A 20,264-nucleotide genomic window follows, 5' to 3' on the forward strand; every position below is an offset into this window, starting at 1 on the left:
GATTATAGGCACGTGCCACCACGCCCAGCTAATTTTTGTATTTTTAGTAGAGATGGGGGTTTCACCATGTTGGCCAGGCTGGTCTCGAACTCCTGACCTCAGGTGATCTACCCACCTCGGCCTCCCAAAGCGCTGGGATGACAGGCGTGAGCCACAGTGCCTGGGCTGGCCTTCTTATTTGACTAAGAAAGGGTCCAAGAAGCAGCTATGCAGCAATTGTCTGCACTTTGTAATCAGGAAGCACCTATCCCAGCCTCTGACCTCTGTTCTGGTCATACCCAATTCGTCCGTACTTCCCCATATCTCCTCTAGCCTCCATTTGGTAAACATGCTTCCAAGGTCCAAGACCTTGTCTCTACAAAAAAATAAAAATAAAAAAAATTATCCAGGCACATGTGCCTGTAGTCCTAGCTACTCAGGAGACTGAGGTGGGAGGATTGCTTGAGCCCAGAAGCTCAAGGTTGCTGTGAGCATTGTGATCAGCCTGGGTTGCACTGTGGCTCACTCCAGCCTTTGGGAGGCCAAGGTGATCACAAGGTCAGAGTCGAGACTGTCTCAAAAAAAGAAAAAAGGCGGAGCTTGCAGTATCGCGCCACTGACTTTGGGCAACCGTGAGATCTGATTGGATTCCCTTTGCTCTCTCAGCTCTTTGCCCAGCTGAGTAAGACCTGTTGTACTGCAACACTCTGTCATCTGCGAAGCTGGATTTGTTGGCTCTCTTCTGTGCTGCATTTTCCTCTGCCTACCTTCTTCAAAGCTTTTATCTCTTAGCTGGGCGTGGTAGCGTGCACCTGTAGTCCCAGATACTCAGGAGGCCGAGACAGGAGAATTGCTTGAACCTGGGAGGTAGAGGTTGCAGTGAGCTGAGATCGCGCACTGCACTCCAGCCTTGGTGACAGAGTAAGACTCTGTCTCAAAAAAAAAAAAAAAAAAAAAAGCCTTTAAAAAAATTATTATACTTTAAGTTCTGGGATACAGGTGCAGAACATGCAGGTTTGTTGCACATGTATACACATGCCATGGTGGTTTGCTGCACCTGTCAACCTGTCATCTACGTTAGGTATTTCTCCTAATGCTATCCCTCCCCTAGCCCCCCACCCCCCTGACAGACTGTGGTATGTGATGTTCCCCACGCTGTGTCCATGTGTTCTCATTGTTCAACTCCCACTTGTGAGTGAGAACATGTGGTGTTCAGTTTTATGTTCCTGTGTTAGTTTGCTGAGAATGATGGTTTCCAGCTTCATCCATGTCCCTGCAAAGGACATGAACTCATCCTTTTTTATGGCTGTGTAGTATTCCATGGTGTATATGTACCACATTTTCTTTATCCAGTCTGTCATTGATGGGCATTTGGGTTGGTTCCAAGTCTTTGCTATTGTGAACAGTGCTGCAATATACATACATGTGCATGTGTCTTTATAGTAGAATGATTTATGATCCTTTGGGTGTATACCCAGTAATGGGATTGCTGGGTCAAATGGTATTTCTGATTCTGGATCCTTGAGGATTTGCCACACTGTCTCCCACAATGTTTGAACTAATTTACACTCCCACCAACAATGTAAAAGCATTCCTATTTCTCCACATCCTCTCCAGCATCTATTGTTTCCTGACTTTTTAATGATCACCATTCTAACTGGCATGAGATGGTATCTCATTGTGGTTTCGATTTGCATTTCTCTTAATGACCCGTGATGATGAACTTAAAAAAAAAAAAAAAAAGCTTTTATCTCCTTGTGTTGCAACTACCTGTTGACAAGTCTGTGTCCCCCACTAGATTCTGGGCTCTCTAAGGGCAGGGATGTTGATATGAATCATGGTCTTAGCTCCATTCCTGTCACTTGCTGGGTGAATGAATGAATGGAATGGCAAATGCACCCATGTTTGCCAAACATGCATGTGCATTCTAGCCCTTTCTGATCAAATGAAATCTCCAGAGGGAAATGTATGTACTTGAGGTGTTGAGAAGGGGACTGTGTAGGGCAGATGTGTGAATTGAATTTCCACTGATGCTGCGGGGTACTAGTTTCCCACTGCCGCTGTAACAAGTTATACAAATGGAACGGCTCAAAACAAAATATGAGGCTGGGCATGGTGGCCCACGCCTGTAATCCCAGCACTTTGGGAGGCCAAGGTAGGTGGATCACTTGAGGTCAGGAGTTCAAGACCAGCCTGACCAACATGGTAAAACCCCGTCTCTACTAAAAATACAAAAATTTGCTGGGCGTGCTGGAGTGTGCCTGTAATCCCAGCTACTTGGGAGGCTGAGGCAGATGAATCACTTGAACCTGGGAGGCAGAGGTTGAAGCGAACTGAGATCACGCCACTGCACTCCAGCCTGGGCAACAGAGTGAGACTCCATCTCAAACAACAACAACAACAACAACAACAAAAAACCACACACTCGTTTGTTGTTCTGCAGTTCTGAAGCTCAGAAGTCTGAAGTGAGTCTTAAAAAATGGAGCTAAAATCAAGGTGTCTGCAGGTCTGTTCTCCTTCTGGAGGCTTCAGAGAGAATCAATCTCCTTGCCTTTGCAGCTTCTAGAGTCTGCCTGCATTTCTTGGCTCATGGCCCCTTCCTCACACGGCTCCAGTCTCTTGCTGGTACTCACTCTGCTCTCCTGCCTCCCACTTATAAGGGCCCTTGTGATTAAATTGGGCCCAGTTGAATAACGCAGGCTGATCTCTCAAGATCTTTAACTTGATCTCACATCCGCAAAGTCCCTTTGACCATATAAGGTGACATCTTCACAGGTTTTGGGGATTGGAAGTTGGACATCTCTGAGGAGGCAGTTGTCCAGTTTACCACATTCGGAAAGCTCCTGACATGACTTCATATTTTTATTTTATTTTATTTTATTTTTTAGACAGAGTCTCTCTCTGTCACCCAGGCTAGAGTGCAATGGCGTGATCTTGGCTCACTGCAACCTCCACCTCCTGGGTTCAAGTGACTCTCCTGCCTCAGCCTCCTGAGTAGCTGGGATTACAGGTGCCCACCACCACACCCAGCTAATATTTTGTTTTTATTTTTAATTTTTTTTTTGAAACGGAGTCTCGTTCTATTGCCCAGGCTGAAGTACAGTGGTGCAATCTCGGCTCACTGCAAGCTCCGCCTCCCGGGTTCACACCATTCTCCTGCCTCAGCCTCCCCAGTAGCCAGGACTACAGGAACCCGCCACCATGCCCGGCTAATTTTTTGCATTTTTAATAGAGACAGGGTTTCACCGTGTTAGCCAGGATGGTCTCGATCTCCTGACCTCGTGATCCGCCCGCCTCGGCCTCCCAAAGTGCTAGGATTACAGGCGTGAGCCACCGCGCCTGGCTCCCAGCTAATATTTTGTATTTTTTTTTAGTAGAGATGGGGTTTCACCATGTTGGCCAGGCTGGTCTCGAACTCTTGACCTTAGGTTATCTGCCCACCTCGGCCTTCCAAAGTGCAAGTGTAATCCCAAAGTGCTGAGATTACGGGCGTGAGATATCATCCCCGGGCCTGCCATGCCTGCTTATCTGTACGTGTCTAAAGTCTTCCCATCATTCAAGACCTCTGCTGCCTCCTCCAGGAAGTCTTCCTTGAGTCCCTCCATCTGGATGCTCTTCAGCCTTGGTTCCTGCTGCTGCCCTCCACCGTGAGCACATCTGTGGTCAAACAGAGGCCCCTCTTTGGTCTGGGCACATTTCCGCCTCTACTCTTTTACTATGAGAGCCTTCTTTTTCCCTGGAGCTTGCTCACTGCAAGCTCCGCCTCCCGGGTTCATGGCATTCTCCTGCCTCAGCCTCCCAAGTAGCTGGGAATACAGGTGCCTGCCACCATGCCCGGCTAATTTTTTTGTATTTTATTTTATTTTTTTTAGTAGAGACAGGTTTCACTGCATTAGCCGGGATGGTCTTGATCTCCTGACCTCGTGATCCTCCCACCTTGGCCTCCCAAAGTGCTGGGATTACAGGTGTGAGTCACGGCGCCCTGCCTGGTCAGTTTTTGTTTTCGGCATGTGCTCTGCTGCCTGCCCCACCCTCACACACAACAGGACTGAGGTCTCCAGTGCTGTACACAGGGGTTTGCAACCACTAGATGTGTACTAGGTCGAGCTGCATGAAAATGCCACGATTCGGCTGTTTTTTTTTTTTTTTTTTTTTCCCAAGACGGAGTCTTGCCCTGCCACCTAGGCTGGAGTGCAGTGGTGCAATCTCGGCTCACTGCAACCTCCACCTCCCGGGTTCAAGTGATTCTCCTGCCTCAGCCTCCTGAGTAGCTGGGACTACAGACACATGCCACCACGCCTGGCTAATTTTTGTATTTTCAGTAGAGACAAGCTTTCACTATGTTGGCCAGGCTGGTCTTGAACTCCTGACTTGAGGTGATCCACCTGCCTTGGCCTCCCAAAATGCTGGGATTACAGGCTTGAGCCACCATACCCATCCTTTTTTTTTTTTTGGAGACAGAGTCTAGCTCTGTTGCCCAGGCTGGAGTGCAATGGCATGATCTCGGCTCACTGCAACTTCCGGATTTAAGCGATTCTCCTGCCTCAGCCTCCTAAGTAGCTGGGATTACAAGTGTGCGCCACCACGCCCTGCTAATTTTTGTATTTTTGGTAGAGACTGGGTTTCACCGTGTTGGCCAGGCTGGTCTCAATCTCCTGACTTTGTGATCTGCCCGCCTCGGCCTCCCAAAGTGCTGGGATTACTGGCATGTGCCACTGCACCTGGCCGATTTGGCTGTTTTTAACCTACATAATGCTACGTATCTTTGGACAAGGAGACATAGTATTCATTGCTGAGGTGTCCTGACCCAGGGCCTTGGCCTGAGGCCTCCTTCCCGGTGGTGGAGTCCCTGTGCCCTACTGCCTCCCATCCCTCACCGCTCCTGGACACTGCCTCCATTCTGGCTGACAACAAACTGTTTTTGAAATGTGAAATCAGATGTCAATGTACTGATTCACATTGAGAAATAGAACCGCCAGACTAACCAGATATCATCTCTCTCTTGGAGCAGGAAAATCTACCCTGGAGGTCAATTTGCCATGACAAAGTTGCTCTGTAAGAAACTCCCAGGACGTATGCTCAGACTCAGGGGCCTGTGCAGGGATGGGCCAGCCTGAAGCAGACGGGCTGCAGCCCCGCAGGGTCCCTTCTTCAGCAAGGAGGACAGCGTGACAGCTGGGTCGTCTTCGCAGGACTGAATGTGCCCTGTTGCAGATCATGAGAACTGAATGGTGAGCATGCCAGATAATCTCAGGGGTGTGGGGTGATCCTGGGCACAGCTTGGTCCCTATGGAGAGCAGTTTGCAGCCTACTGGGGATACCTGTGGTGTTTGACTATGTGATTTTTCACCCCTGAAATAACTCATGCTGGCCCTCCTTCCCTCCCTGTCTCCCTGCCCTTCTTCCTGTGTTCTGTCTTTATTCCTTTCTTTTGGGGGCTCTTTTTTTTTTCTAATTGTAATTTACTCACAATAAAATGGATATTATATATTTTTAATTTTTATTTGTTTTTGTTATTTTATTTTATTTTTGAGACGGAGTCTCACTCTGTAGCCCAGGCTGGAGTGCAGTGGTGCAATCTTGGCTTACTGAAACCTCTGCCTCCCGGGTTCAAGCGATTCTCCTGCCTCAGCCTCCCGAGTAGCTGGGATTACAGGCTCCCACCGCCACGCCTGGCTAATTTTTGTATTTTTGGTAGAGACAGAGTTTCACCATGTTGGCCAGGCTGGCCTCGAACTCCTGACCTCAGGTGATCTGCCCGCCTCGGCCTCCCAAAGTGCTGGGATCACAGGTGTGAGCCACTATGCCCAGCCTTATTTTATTTTATTTTTTGACATGACGTCTCACTTTGTCACCCAGGCTGGAGTGCAGTGGCGTGATCTCAGCCCACTGCAACTTCTGCCTCCCAGATTCAAGTGATTCTCCTGCCTCAGCCTCCCAAGTAGCTAGGATTACAGATGTGTGCTATCATCCCTGGCTAATTTTTGTATTTTTAATAGAAACGGGGTTTCATCATATTGCCCAGGCTGGTCTCAAACTCCTGGCCTCAAGTGATCCACCTGCCTCGGCCTCTGAAAGTGCTGGGATTACAGGTGTGAGCAACCATGCCTGGGCTATATATCATATTTTAGGGATGGGGTCTTGCTATGTTGCTCAGGCTGAAGTGTGGTGGCTACTCACAGGCGTGATCACAGCTCACTACAGTCTCTAACTCCTAGACTCAAGCGATCCTTGATTTCTAGGCTAAAATGCACATATTTAAAAGGTACAGCTCAAAATGTTTTAACAAGTATGTACATGCATGTAACTCCCATGTCAATCAAGATGTAAAATATCTCCATCATCACTCCAGAAGGTTCCCTTGTACCTTTTCCAGTCAAGCCCCTTCCCAGATGTCCACCTACTGAAATGATAAATGAATAAATGAGCCTAACATGGTCTATCAATACAACAGAATATGATTGAGCCATAAACAGAAGGATGTTGTGACACATGCTACAGCATGGAGGAACCTTGAAAACATGATGCTGAGTGAAAGAAGCCAGTCACAAAGGGTCACATGTTGTATGATTTTTATTTTTATTTTTTTGGAGATGGAGTCTCACTCTGTTGCCAGGCTAGAGTGCAGGGGTTGCGATCTTGGCCTGCTGCAACCTCTGCCTCCCGGGTTCAAGTCATCCTCCTGCCTCAGCTTTCCGAGTAGCTGGGATTACAGGCATGCACCACCACACTCAGCTAATTTTTGTATTTTTAGTAGAGACGGGGTTTCACCATGTTGGCCAGGCTGGTCTCAAACTCCTGACCTCAGGTTATCAGTCTGTCTCGGCCTCCGAAAGTGCTGGGATTATAGGTGTGAGCCACCACGCCCTGCTTTTTTTTTTTTTTTTTTTTTTTTTTTTTTTTTTTGAGACAGGGTCTTGCTTTATCGCCCAGGCTGGAATGCAGTGACATGATCATAGCTCACTGCAACCTTGACCTCCTGGGCTCAAGCAATCCTCCTGGCTCAGCCTCTCCAGTAGCTGGGATTACAGGCACACACCACCATGCCTGGCTAAGTTTTTTTGTATTTGTTGTAGAGATTTTTTTTTTTTTTTTTTTTTAGTCGGAGTCTTGCTCTGTCACCCAGGCTGGAGCACAATGGCACGATCTCGGCTCACTGTAACATCTACCTCTCAGGTTCAAGCAATTCTCCTGCCTCAGCCTCCTGAGTAGCTGGGATTACAGGTGTGTGCCACCGTGCCATGCTTATTTTTGTATTTTTAGTAGAGAAAGGGTTTCTCCATGTTGGCCAGGGTGGTCTCAAACACCTGACTTCAGGTGATTCACCTGCCTTGGTTTCCCACAATGTTGAGATTACAAATGTGAGCCACTTCGCCCAGCCAATATTTGTATTTTTGTAGAGACATGGGGTTTTGCCATTTTGCCCAAGCTGGTCTTGAACTCCTGGGCTTAAGCTATCAACCTGCCTTGGCCTCCTAAAGTGCTGAGATTACAGGCATGAGCCATCGCACCTGGCCTAAAAAGGTGAATCACCACACTCAGCTAATTTTTGTATTTTTAGTAGAGATGGGGTTTCACCATGTTGGCCAGGCTGATCTTAAACTCCTGACCTTAGGTAATCTGCCCATCTTGGCCTCCCAAAGTGCTGGGATTACAGGTGTGAGCCACCGTGCCCCGCCAAGCATTATGTCTTTGAGATTTGTCTGTGTCATTGTGATAGTACCTTTTGCCTTTCCCACCACCCAAATATGTGACTTTGCCACAGTTTATCCATTTTCTTATAAACAGACACTAGAGGCCACTTCTGTTTTTTGACTATTACAAATAATTTTGCATGAGGCTTTTCATGGACATTTGAAATGGAGTTGCTGAAAAAACAAAATTGCTGGGTCATAAGATTGTACTTTTTAGTTTAATAAAGAAACCAGGTTGGGCACAGTGGTTCACCTGCCTCTTTGGGAGGTCGAGGCAGGAGGACTGCTTGAGCCCGGGAATTCAAGGCCAGCCTGGGCAACATAGTGGGATGCAATCTCTATAAAACACAAAACGAAAGGTGGGGTGCGGTGGCTCATGCCTGTAATCCCAGCACTTTGGGAGGCCGAGACAGACTGATCACCTGAGGTCAGGAGTTCCAGACCAGCCTGGCCAACATGGTGAAACCCCATCTCTACTAAAAATACAAAAATTAGCTGAGTGTGGTGATGCACGCCTATAGTTCCAGCTACCTGGGAGGCTGAGGCAGGAGAATAGCCTGAACCCAGGAGGTGGAGGTTGCAGTGATCCAAGATCATGCCACTGCACTCCAGCCTGTGCAACAGAGCGAGACTCCATCTCAAAAAAAAAAAAAAAAAAAGAAAAGAGAAAGAGAACTTTAGCTGGGCCTGGTGTCACATGCCTATACTCCCAGCTACTTGGGAAGCTTAGATGGGAGGATGGCTTGAGGCCAGGAGGTTGAGGCTGCAGTGAGCAGTGATTGCACCATCGCACTCCAGCCTGGGCAACAGAAACAGACCCTGTCTCAAAAAAAAAAAAAAAAAAAGAGAGAGAAACTGATAGACAGTTTTCCAAAGCAGTTTTTGTTTTGTTTTGTTTTTGAGACGGAGTCTCTGTCACCAGGCTAGAGTGCAGTGGCACGATCTTGGCTCACTGCAGTCTCCGCCTCCCGAGTTCAAGCAATTCTCCTGCCTCAGCCTCCAGAGTAGCTGGGACTACAGGCGCCTGCCACCATGCCCGGCTGATTTTTTTTTGGATTTTTAGTAGAGACGGAGTTTCACTACGTTTGCCAGGATGGTCTTATCTCCCGACCTCGTGATCCACCCACCTCGGCCTCCCAAAGTGCTGGGATTACAGGCGTGAGCCATCGCGCCCAGCCCAAAGCGGTTTTATTATTTTACACTCCCATCAACAACATACAACGGTTCTAGTTACTCGGTATTTTTGCCAACATTTGGTGTTGTCAGTCTGCTTAATTGTAGCCATTCTGGTGACTGTATTCAAAATTTTAAATTTTGATGAATTTGTTTATTAATTTTTTATGGAATGCTTTTTGTGTTTTACCTTAGAAATATTTGCCCATGTCAAAGTCGTGAAGATATTTTCCTATGTTTTCTTTTAGATGCTTTATGAATTTAAATTTTTATTTGGCTTTTGGATCCATTTCAATTTAAGTTTTTAGTGTGATGTAAGGAGTTGAGGTTCATTTGTTTTCCTTACAAATAGACAATTTGCTTTTCCTTACAAATAGACAATTATTCTAGCCCATTTGTTGAAAGGGTTTTCTTTCTCCATTGAATTACCTTGGTACATTTGTTGAGAATCAGTTGGCCATATTTATGTAGGTCTATTTTTGGACTCTGTTTTCTGCTCCATTGATTCTATTTTGTGTATCCTAATGCCACTACCAAATGGTCTTAGCTACTGCTGTTTATAGTAGGCCTTCGAATCAGCCAGTGTTTAAGTCCTCTGAATTTTTTCCTTATTAGGATTATTTTGGCTACTCTAGGTCCTTTTCATTTCCACTTACATTTTAGAATCTGCTTGCCAATTTCTAAAAAAAGCTTTTTTTTTTTTTTTTTTTTTTTTTTTTTTTTTTATGAGAGAGGGTCTTTTTCTGTCACCCAGGCTGGAGTGCAGTGGCATGATCATAGTCACTGCAGCTTCAACCTCCTGGGCTCAAGCAATCCTCCCACCTCAGTCTCCTGAGTAGCTGGGACTATAGGCACGTTCCACCATGACTGGTTAATACTTCTAATTTTGTAGAGATGAGGTTTTGTCATGTTGCCTAGGCTGGTCTCAAACTCCTGAGCTCAAGTGATCCTTCTGCTTTGGCCATGCCGGGCTGCCTTCTGTAATTTTACTTGGGATTACATTGAGTCTATAGATCAATTTGAGACAATTGACCCTCACAGTATTGAATCTTCCAGTCCATGAACATGGTACATTTCTTCATTTATTTAGATTTTCTTTAATTTCTTTCAACAATGTGTTACAGCTTTCAGTGGAGAAGATTTGCATATCTTTTATTAAATTTATTCCCAAATAGCATTTTTTATTTTAATGAAGGAAACTGGAAGCCCCAGAGAGGTGAAGGTGAAATGGTAGATGGACAATTATGGGGCTGATGTTTGGGGTTGGAGCTCGATTCAGCACCCAAAATGATTACCGTCAAGAAGCAGCTGGTCATGTGGGGTGATTCTCACTTTGTCCTCTCCATGTGGATGTCATAATCAAGCCAAGTTGCTGTCTGGGGGACATGACAGCTAGGAAGGCTGTGTTCTATTGCAGTGAACACCTTCTTGGTCCTCTCTTCTCGACCCTGGGTGTCCCGCAGAGGTCAGCCACAAGCTGGCTGTGCTTACAGTCCCCTCCTGAGAGAAGCTTCAGTGTCTCCAGCTTCTGATGCACATTGTCAGGCTTTCCCCTGAGCAACAGTGGCCAGTGGCCTCGGTGAGACCCAGGCTTGGACAGCCCTGTCCTAGGGGACTAGAAAATGTAGTAACAACCACGGACTTGGTAGGAGAGGAAAAGCCAAGAAATGGATAAGAAGAGGCAGAGCATGAGAGGGGAGCTGAGTGCTTTAATGGCAGAGCACTGGGGAGGGGGCCCATGAATGGGTCTACCAGACAGGCTGCTCTCCGAACAGCCTTGGGCTTCCAATGGACTTCTGGTTCTGGTGCCTGGTGGGGGGCCTCGCTTTCCTGGGACTCTTGCTTTCCCCAGAAGGCTTAGGTGTTTTGACTTTCCCAAGGCTCCTTTGAGGGCTGGCCATGGCTAAGCTTCCTCTCTTCCTTATGCCACAAGCATCCCGACTGTGCTGCCCACCCACTGTGAGAACTGACTCGGAATCGCTGCCGCTGGTGTCTAGGAGTGCCACACTCACGCAACTGTGGCTGCTCTCGCGGCTCTTGTGTTCCCTCAGTTGGAAGCCTTTTGTTTTCTCTAGGTTACTAGGCTATGTCAATGTGCGGGTGCATACACAAAAATAATTGGGACAACACACTTTGTCTTTACAGTTTTGTCACGCACAGGCAGAGGTCTTAGTGATAATTTGGAGTGGGCCAATCAGAGGCATCCTGGATAGCGGGGAGTCTGAAAGGCAGGCCAGGCCAGGCAAGGCAGCTCACATCCATCATCCCAGCACTTCAGGAGGCTGAGGTGGGAGGATCGTTTGAGCCCAGGAGTTTGAGACCAGCCTGGGCGACAAAGGGACACCCCATCTCTATAAAAATTTGCTGGGGCTGGGTGTGGTGGCTCACGCCTGTAATCCCAGCTGAGGGACTTTGGGAGCTAAGGCAAATGGATTGTCTGAGCTCAGGAGTTCGAGACCAGCCTGGCCAACAAAGTGAAACCCCGTCTCTACTAAAAATACAAAGATTAGCCGGGTGTGGTGGCGCATGCCTGTAACCCCAGCTACTCGGGAGGCTGAGGCAGGAGAATCTCTTGAACCCAGGAGGCGGAGGTTGCAGTGAGCCAAATTGCACCACTGTACTCCAGCCTGGGTGACAAGAGTGAAACTCCACCCCCACCCCAACCAAAAAAAAAAAAAAATTAGCTGGACGTGATGGTGCATACCTGTGGTCCCAGCTACTTAGGAGGCCGAGGCAGGAGAATCTCTCCTTGCCCAGTAGGTTGAGACTGCAGTGAACCACGTTCATGCTACTGCACTCCAGCCTGGGTGACAGAGTGAGACCCTGATTCCAAAAAAAAAAAAAAAAAAAAAGGCTGCAAGGAAGGCCTGGGAAAGCTGGGGTTCGCAGGACAGATGCTTGGGGAGCTTGCGAGACTGCCTTGAAGTAGAACGTTTGCTCCCAATGCCATATGGGGAGGGGAGGAGCTTTCTAGGAGCTGTACAGTCATGGGACAGGCTTCCTGGGACTCTGATTTCTCTATCCCTGGAATAAACAAGCAGATGCTGACAGAGACGCCTGCACTGGGCAGGGTCATGAACTCTTCAAGATCCATTTGACACTGTTTCTAACACTTTACCAGGAGTCAATTCATGAGCTCTCAAGAAAAGCTCTTCAGGGAAGGAGCCCCCCAGAATTATTTTTTTGTTTTTGGAGGCAGAGTCTCACTCTGTCACCCAGGCAGAAGTGAATGCAGTGGTGGGGTCATGGTTCACTGCAGCCTTTACCCCCTAGGCTCAAGAGATCCTACCTCTTCAGCCTCCCTGAGTAGCTAGGACTGCAGGCCTGTGGTCTGGTTAATTATTATTTGTTTATTTTTGAGACAGAGTCTCTGTTCCCCAGGCTGGAGTGCAGTGGCTAGATCTTGGCTCACTGCAGCCTCTGCCTCCTGGGTTCAAGCAATTCTCCTGCCTCAGCCTCCCGAGCAGCTGGGATTATAAGTGCCTGCCACCATGCCTGACTAATTTTTGTGTTTTTAGTAGAGACAGGGTTTCACCATGTTGGCCAGGCTGGTCTCAAACTCCTGAGCCCAAGTGATTCTCCCATCTCAGCCTCCCAAAGTGTTGGGATTACAGGTGTGAGTCACCATGCCTGGTCTGGTTAAGTTTTTTAAAAATTGTATAGAGACAGAGTCTTGCTATGTTGCCCAGGCTGATGTTGAACTCCTGGCCTCAAGTGATTCTCATACTTTGACCTGCCAAAGTTTTGGGATTCTAGGTGTCAGCCACCGTGCCCCAGAAAGACATTTTGTGTGTGTTTGTCTGTTTTTTGAGACGGAGTCTCATTCTGTCACCCAGGCTGGAGTGCAGTGGCGTGATCTCGGCTCACTGTAACCTCTACCTCCCAGGTTCAAGAGATTCTTCTTTCTCAGTCTCCTGAGCAACTGGGGCCACAGGCACATGTCACCATGCCTGGCTAATTTTTTTTTTTTTTTTTTTTTTGAGATGGAGTCTCGCTCAGGCTGGAGTGCCATGGCGCGATCTCGGCTCACTGCAAGCTCTGCCTCCCAGGTTCACGCCATTCTCCTGCCTCAGCCTCCCGAGTAGCTGGGACTACAGGTGCCCACCACCACGCCTGGCTAATTTTTTGCATTTTTAGCAGAGATGAGGTTTCATCGTGTTAGCCAGGATGGGCTCGATCTCCTGACCTCAGGTGATCCACCCGCGTCGGCCTCCCAAAGTGCTGGGATTATAGGCGTGAGCCACTGAGCCCAGCCCACGCCTGGCTAATTTTTGTGTGTGTGTGTGTGTGTGTGTGTGTGTGTGTGTGTGTGTGTATATTTAGAGATGGGTTCTCACTGTGTTGCCCAGACTGGTCTTGAACTCCTGGGCTCAAGTAGTTCTTCTGCCTTGGCCTCCTAAAGTGCTGGGATGACAGGCATGAGCCGCTGCACCTGGCCAATTTCACTTTAAGGGGTCCCATGCTGCTATATGAGAGGCAGCCAACATACCTGGCGTACCCGGCCTTCCTGGCCTTCCTCTTCACCTTTGAAAATGACTTTCCAGGCTAGCCTGTAGACTACAGATGATTTCTCCAGGTGAACCTATTAATTGCAGAAGAGATTCCAGAAATCTCAAAAAAAAAAAAAAAAAAAAGATTTAAAAGTGAAACTGGTTGGCTGACACTTTGGAGCAGAGACTCTTATCATTTACCTCTTTTTAGTTGGCCTGGAAAGTACAGGCCCTGCCCACAGCAGAAGCTCATCGATGTTTTTTGATGATCCAGTGAGTGTCTTTCACCAGTTACAGGATTCCTGAGACAGGCTATAAGATGAATGAACCTTGAGGACACTGTGGTAAGTGAAATAAGCCAGATACAAAAGGACAATATTGCGTAATTTCACTTACAGGAAGGACCTAGAATAATTAAACTCATGGAGACAGAAAATGGAATGATGTTTGTCAGGGAATGGGGAGGAGGGGTGAGGAGTTAGTATTTAATGGGGACAAAGGTTCAGTTTGAGATGATGAAAAAATCTGAAGATAGATGGTGGTAATGGTTGCACAACAATGTGAATATACTTTTTCTTTTCTTTTTTTATTGAGATGGAGTCACTCTCTGTTGCCCAGGCTGAAGTACAATGGCGTGATCTCGGCTCACTGCAACTTCTGCCTCCCAGGTTCAAGTGATTCTCCTGCCTCAGTCTCCTGAGTAGCTGGGATTACAGGCGCCCGCCACCACGCCTGGCTAATTTTTGTATTTTAGTAGAGATGGGTTTTTTCCATGTTGGCCAGGCTGTTCTCTAACTCATGGCCTCAAGAGATCCGCCAGCCTCGGCCTACCAAAGTGCTGGATTACAGGCGTGAGCCACCGCGCCCTGCCAACAATGTGAATATACTTAATGTCACTGAATTGCACATTTTAAAAATGGTTACAGTGGTAAATTTTATGTTACATATATTTTACCACAATCAAAATTATGTGTTTGTAATCTAATCGGCGACCTAAATTTTTGCAATTATTATATAATCAATGATTTCTCAAAGGTGATACAGTCCACCAATATTCGTGAGGTGTAAAAACATTGCTGGGTTTGTTCATTTATTCAGCCAACATGCCTTGGCTGCCTGCTGTGTCAGAGCTCCTGAGCTAAGCTTGAGGATGTAAAGTCAATCATCTCACCACTTTGGGAGGCCATGGAGGAACAGTTAAGGTCAGAGTTTGAGACCAGCCTGAGCAACACAGCAAGACCCCTCTGTAAAAAAAAAAAAAAAAAAAAAAAAAAAATAGAATCACTCAGATGCCTACTCTTTCCGAACTAGGTTCTGAGGGTGAGGATCAAGAGCCAGCCCATGAACCCCTGATTCGGCACGTGAAGCTTGTACTCTGGCAGAACGTCCAGCCTGGCATCTGAGGCAGCACTTATCTGGAGCCTCTTGTATGAGGAGGATCTCAAAAGAACCAGGGGGGAGCCCTGGGAGAGGAACCTGGGGCCAGCCGTGGACACAGACATGGATTCGAGACGGTGTCAGGCCAGCCTGAGAAATAGCAGGAAACCTGGCATGGCGTAGGGTGGGGCTCTAGGTGCCTGATGAAAGTGGGATGGAGGGAGTGCATCGTGGTGACTGCAGAGTCCTCAAAGCCACTGTTACCCTCACCTCCACCTCCTGTCAGCTTGTGACCTTGGTAAGGTTGAAAAAAAAATCTCTTGGGGCTGAACATGGTGGCTTATGCTTGTAATCCCAATGCTTTGGGAGGATGAGGCAGGTGGATTGCCTGAGGCCAGGAGTTTGAGTCCAGCCTGGGCAACATAGCAAGACCCCATCTCTACAAATAATAATAAAAAAAAAAGTCAGGCATGGTGGCATATGCCTATGGTCCCAGGTACTTGGGAAGCTGAGACAGGAGGAAGCTTGAGCCCAGTAGTTTGAGGCTGCAGTGAGCCGTGATCACACCACTGCACACCAGCCTGGGCAACAGAGCAAGGCACTGTCCACCCACTAAAAAAAATGAACAAACGAAACTCTGTAAATCTGTTTTTCTCATTAATAAAACAGATAATACTTCTCACACTGATAGGATTAAATCAGAAAATCTGTGTAAAGTGTTTAGCTGAGATATATTTTTTTTTTTTTTTTTTTTGAAATGGAGTCTTACTCTGTTGCCCAGGCTGGAGTGCAGTGGTGCAATCTTGGTTCACTGAAACCTCCACCTCCCGGGTTCAAGTGATTGTCATCCTTCAGCCTCCCGAGTAATAGCTGAGATATATCTATATTTACATCTCTACCTACAGATGATACCATCTTGTCTATATCTGTATGTACACACACACGCAAGACAGGGCAGGGTGCAAGAACTCTGAAGGTTTGGAAACAAGCCTTGATTATTTATAGGTTTTGCTTCTCTGTTTTGCAGCCAGGGCATTTGGCTCTGAGAAGTGGTGAGAACATCCTGGGTGTGTCTGGCGCCCTGGGTATCTCCAGCCCAGCATCTTTGTCAGAGTGTAGCTGGGGGTGTGGAACCAAGGACAGAGGGAATGGGTGGGGCCTGGGAGTGGCAGCAAGCATGGGTGTTGAGGCCAGGGAAGCCTAAGACTGGTTCTTTCATGGGTTACCATATTGGGGCCCGGGTGAGAAGTCTAATCCTTTGTGTGGCCCAATTTGACTTGCTGCCACAGAAACCTCACCATCTCAGCACGATCCATCCACCCGCTTCCTGCAAAAGCAGTTTGGGAGGCAATTGGATCATTTTATTATTATTTCTTTTTAAAAAACAGAGATGGGGTTTTGCCATGTTGTCCAGGCTGGTCTCGAACTCCTGGGCTCAAGCGGTCTGCCTGCCTTGGCCTCCCGAGGTGCTGGGATTATAGGCGTGAGCCACCGCGCCCGGCCAATTGGATCATTTTCATCAATGAAAGATGGTGCATTCTCACACCTGCATGGGTGTCACATGTGAATGACGTAAATGTGATAGAGCCCAAAGAAACGATTTGCTCAGGAACGGACCGTTGAGGGAGGAAAATGGAGTCAACTCAGGAACCTCTATTAGCCATTTTTGGATGGAAAGAAATTGCATTTTCATTTTTATGAATTCCAAATAAGGACATTTTTATGTCCATCCATTATGAGTATGGCAACAGACCACAGTATTATTTACGGGGCCGTAGCTTCATTGAAGTGGATAGCACAGATACTTAAAGAAGACTGACGTGGAAAATCAGTGAAAAGATCTAGGCTATCTTCTCCACTTTGGCTTCTGCAAGATATGGGGACACAAATGGCATTTGTTCCATTGCTTTACGAGCCATGTCTACTTAACTATTAAGGGAAGATGCCTGGTGTGCTGCCCATGAGGCATCCGGAGCAAACACTTCAGGTTATCATTGGTGGAAATTTCCACAGATGCGTCTTCAGGCTGAGAGGTCAATTTATTGGGCTCATGTGGAAGTCTGGAAAGGCTTCATTAACTAGTCAGTGTCATTCACTTTTTCTTTTTTTTTTTTTTTTTGCCTGAGATGCAGTCTGACTCTGTTGCCTAGGCTGGAGTGCAGGGGCGAGATCTCAACTCACTGCAACCTCCACCTCCTGGATTCAAGCGATTCTCCCACCTTAGCCTCCTAAGTAGCTGGGACTACAGGTGCACGCCACCATACCTAGCTAATTTTTGTATTTTTTAGTAGAGATGGGCTTTTGCCATGTTGGCCAGGCTGGTCTCCAACTCCTAACCTCAGGTGATCCGCCCACCTCGGCCTCCCAAAGTGCTGGGATTACAGGTGTGAGCCACTGCGCCTGGCCTGTTATATTAATTTACTTTAAAGGAAAGTATTTGCCAAAGGACCTTTTCTCATGAGGAATGTTTTGACTAATCACCTTCTTTGTGTCAATGTTAATACTGTCATTTTCCTTACCTATGAGATGTCTGAGTATTCTCAAATTACTCAGCCTTCCCGTGATTTTAACATCTTTCATCCAATCTTCAAATTTTACTTTCACTTCCACACTCTTGTCCAGCTCAGTAGGTAAAAGTTGCATGCCTGGGCATGTTCCCTAGCTGGGCTCTCAGCATAAATTAGATACTGTATCAATTTGGAGTGCATACGGAGGCAAGTAACAGAAAGCCCTGTTTTAGAGGCTGATGACAATAAAGAAGTCCTTTTTCCTGGGTAGGAAAAAGTTCACGGTAGGCACTTCGGAGCTGGTATCCGTATTGGTTAATTCTCACATTGCTATAAAGAAATGCCTGAGGCTGGGTAATTTATAAAGAAAAGAGATTGAATTTGTTCACAGTTCCATAGACTGTACAGGAAGCACGGTGCTGGCATCTGCTCAGCTTCCAAGGAGGCCTTAGGAATCCTACAATTATGGTGGAAGGTGAAGGGGAAGCAGGCTTGTCCTACATGGTTGGAGCAGGAGCAAGAGAAAGAGAGAGGGGAGGTGCTGTCTGTCTCGTTCCTGCTCTACCGATCACTGTCACTATCGTAACAACAGCACCAAAGGGGGATGGTGTTAAACTGTGAGAAACTGCCCGATGATCCAATCACCTCCCACCAGGCCCCACTTCCAGCACTGGGCAGCAAGGAGAGACATGCTGGCGGTTTGCTAAGACCTGAGTGAGGTGTCCTGGGTTATTTTAGAAACCCGGTTCTAGGGTTCAGAATGTGGGCTAATAACCCCTTGCCTGGGGGATTGTATACTTCGAAATCGTACCTTCCTGTCCACGCCCAGGTCTCTCGTGAGAAGCTGGTTGATCAGGGCTAGGACCAGCGTTCAAGTACAGCCTAGGGATTACATTTCAACATGAGATTTGGGTGGGGACACAGATTCAAACTGTATCAGTATTAATGACCATTGATGCCTTCGAGAACCCAGGCTCTTCCCATTTTTCTGTTCCTCTGTCCTTAGCATAGACCTCATTCTCAAGCCTCTTGTCTCATGGTTGCAAGATGGCTGCTGCACCTCCACACCTCACACTGATGTTCTAGGCAGAAAGAAGAGGAAGGGCGAAAGGATGAAAGGCTTTCCCTTAGCAAGTCCTTACCTTCTTATTCAGGAGGGGGAAATCCTCCCCAGAGCTTGGATGAGCCCATCAACAGTGTCTATTTTATATTAACTATCTCATTTAATCCCTATTTTAACCCTTGAGGTAGGGAATTTTTTTTTCTTGAGTCGGAGTCTCACTCTGTCGCCCAGGCTGGAGTGCAGTGGCGCCATCTTGGCTCACTGCAACCTCCACCTCTTGAGGGTTCAAGCAATTCTCCTGCCTCACCCTCCTGAGTAGCCGGAATTACAGGCGCCTGCTACTATGCCCAGCTAATTTTTTGTATTTTTAGTAGAGACAGGGTTTCGCCATGCTGGCCAGGGTGTTATGGAACTCCGCCCACCTCAGCCTCCCAAAGTGCTGGGGTTACAGATTATTTTAGGTAAAAGATTACCTAAAACGGCACCAGGGTTTAGGTAATCTTTTCATAAGCTGGGCGTGGTGGCTCATGCCTATAATCCCTGCACTTTGGGAGGCCGAGGTGGGTGGGTCTCCTGAGGTCAGGAGTTAGAGACCAGCCTGGCTGGCATGGCGAAACCCTGTCTCTACTAAAAATACAAAAAATTAGCCAGGTGTGGTGGTGGGCGCCTGTAGTCCCAGCTACTCAGGAGGCTGAGGCAGGATCACTTGAACCCGGGAGGTGGAGGTTGCGGTGAGCCAAGATTGCGCCACTGCACTCCAGCCTGGACGATAAGAGTGAAACTCTGTCTCAAAAAATAAACTTAATAAATATTTTCTCTGCCTTACAGATGAGGAAACTTAGAGTACTTGTGGAATGTGCCCAAGGTCACACCGTAAGTGGCAGACCTAAGACTAATGAGAACAGACGATATTTCTTTCTAGCCTGTGTTTCCTCTTTATACACAAAGCACCTGCTTATTCATGTTTTCTTTTGGGTCTCCCAGAACTCTTTGAGATGGGCAAGGCAGGTATTAGAATATCCTCATTTTCGGCCGGGCGCGGTGGCTCAAGCCTGTAATCCCAGCACTTTGGGAGGCCGAGACGGGCGGATCATGAGTTCAGGAGATCGAGACCATCCTGGCTAACACGGTGAAACCCCGTCTCTACTAAAATAGAAAAAAAATTAGCCGGGCGAGGTGGCGGGCGCCTGTACTCCCAGCTACTCGGGAGGCGGAGGCAGGAGAATGGCGTGAACCCAGGAGGCGGGGCTTGCAGTGACCTGAGATCAGGCCACTGCACTCCAGCCTGGGCAACAGAGCCAGACTCCGTCTCAAAAAAAAAAAAAAAAAAAAAAAAAAAAAAAAGAATATCCTCATTTTCCAGAACAGGAACTGCAGACCCAAAGAGGTAAACCAGGCCTTGCCTGAGGTACCCAGGTGGCAACTTTCAGAGCTGGGATTCAATCTCAGGTCCAGTGTCCTGTCTTCTGGACCCCGCTGGCTGGGTGTGATCAATGGGCAATCAACTCACTGAGAGATACAGACACACAGAAGCAAAAGGGACAGATGGACTTCACGTGCTTCAGTTTTGCACAAGTCTACTTTTTTTTTTTTTTTTTTTTTTTGAGACAGGGTCTCACTCTGTTGCTCAGGCTGTACTGCAGTGGTGCGATCATGGCTCACTGCAGCCTCTAACTCCCCAGGCTCTGGTGATCCTCTCACCTCGGCCTCCCTAGCAGCTGGGACTACAGGCACATGCCACCATGCTCAGCTAATTTTTGTATTTTTTGTAGAGTTGGGGTTTCATCATGTTTCCCAGGCTGGTCTTGAACTCCTGGCCTCAAGTGATCCACCTCCCTCAGCCTCCCAAAGTGCTGGGATTACAGGCGTGAGCCAACGCTCCTGGCCTGGCGCAGCTTTTTGTGGTGTTTTTGTCATTTCCCTGGCGGGGATGGCAGGTGTATCTGGGACCACAGGGTGATGAGCCAACACTTGGTCTTGG

General features: G+C 47.5%; 1 long non-coding RNA gene across 1 annotated transcript in view; it reads left to right on the forward strand.

The window, feature by feature from the left end:
* Positions 1 to 18,477, forward strand: part of LOC126944812 (uncharacterized) — a 38,518-nt gene extending 20,041 nt beyond the window's left edge. Inside the window, exons 2-3 of the long non-coding RNA XR_007722196.1 lie at positions 4,991 to 5,210; positions 14,648 to 18,477. This is a non-coding gene — a long non-coding RNA (uncharacterized LOC126944812). The remainder of the gene's footprint in view (positions 1 to 4,990; positions 5,211 to 14,647) is intronic.
* The last annotated feature ends 1,787 nt before the right edge of the window (positions 18,478 to 20,264 follow it).

Source organism: Macaca thibetana, chromosome 20, assembly GCF_024542745.1.
Source record: "Macaca thibetana thibetana isolate TM-01 chromosome 20, ASM2454274v1, whole genome shotgun sequence".
Classification (NCBI taxonomy): domain Eukaryota; kingdom Metazoa; phylum Chordata; class Mammalia; order Primates; family Cercopithecidae; genus Macaca; species Macaca thibetana.